Source organism: Arachis duranensis, chromosome 6, assembly GCF_000817695.3.
Source record: "Arachis duranensis cultivar V14167 chromosome 6, aradu.V14167.gnm2.J7QH, whole genome shotgun sequence".
Lineage (NCBI taxonomy): Eukaryota > Viridiplantae > Streptophyta > Magnoliopsida > Fabales > Fabaceae > Arachis > Arachis duranensis.
In genome coordinates this window covers 1,828,875-1,830,220 of record NC_029777.3, presented here as the reverse complement: position 1 = coordinate 1,830,220, position 1,346 = coordinate 1,828,875, and positions in this window count along the sequence as shown.

The window sequence follows — 1,346 nt, the reverse complement described above, 5'->3', positions numbered from 1 at the left end:
TATCGATAAATATTTTAGTCAAATTGACTAATAATATGTTATTTTACTCTTATAAAAGTAAAAATATATATATTTTATAAATAAAAAATATATTTTGAACATACCGAAAATGTCATTTTTTAAAAAACTATATTCACAAAATATATGAAACACGATAAGTAGTAAGAATATGTTAGGGTTATTATTAGACTTATAGTTCATTTTGAGAATTATGTTATAAGTAGGAGTACAATATAATTAAAAATTTTGATTTTTTTTGTCCTAATCCTAAAAATATCTGTCTAAGTCTCTCTTATTATTTTTTATTTTCTGTATTTCTTAATACAATATCGTATCAAATGACGATTTCATTAAACACCATGCCAACAATGATCACTGCTTCCATGGTAGTTCGGATTCCAATCATATTTTTTAGTATGATGATTTTTTAAAGTTCGATGGTGAGAGAAGCTATTGGTGGATCCTTTGAGCTTGGAAGTTGTGGTGCCCCAAAAGAACATTGGAGGCACAACATTTTCGGGAGGTTGTTGGGAGACTAGTTGGTCGTGATCTGACGTGGTTGCAGCTCTGACGACAGCAGAATTCGATGGCATATTGGCCAACCTTCGAGATAGCATTCTTGCATCGTTACTAACCATATTTTTAGCAGTTTTACTAGAAGTTGCAGAAAATAACATTCAATATTATCAGAAATTTCTCAAACAACATTTCAAATTGAGAAATTAATTTAGAAAAAGCAACGTCCAAATTCAGATATCAATCACACGTCGTTCAACAACAGCAGGATGTAGATTGAAGCTTCAATTTTAGAGACTCCAACCACAACAGATCCAGCACTTTCAGAAGCAAGCGATGATAGTGAAGTTCCAAAAATTACGAACAAGAACGATGAGGAAGTTATAAACAAACCTGGTGGTAGCGATACCATACGGACCAAAGGAGATCGACAGTGGCCTGCATCTGTAATGGCGGATTGAAGGAGATTGACAGTGGCCCGCATCTGTGATAGCGAACAGAGGAGATTTAAAGACAGATTGCAATGAAAGAGAGGAGAAAGAGAAGCAAAATGACAGAGTTTCCATCGGAATTGAGGAAAGTTCATCTGTGACAGGGAGGGATGAGTATGACCGAGATTTAAGACGATTCTGTGACGGTAGCAACACTAGGAACAACACTGAGGTTGATGCTTCCACGATAGGAAGGGGGGCAATCACGATGGCAAAAGGCAGAACAACGTCAATTACAATGGAAGGCAAAACAATGAAGATGAAAAGTGGAGATTCATTCTGTTTTATCCCTCTATTAGTAGCCAAGCCACTACCACACACAGTGGCTATCTTCTCATG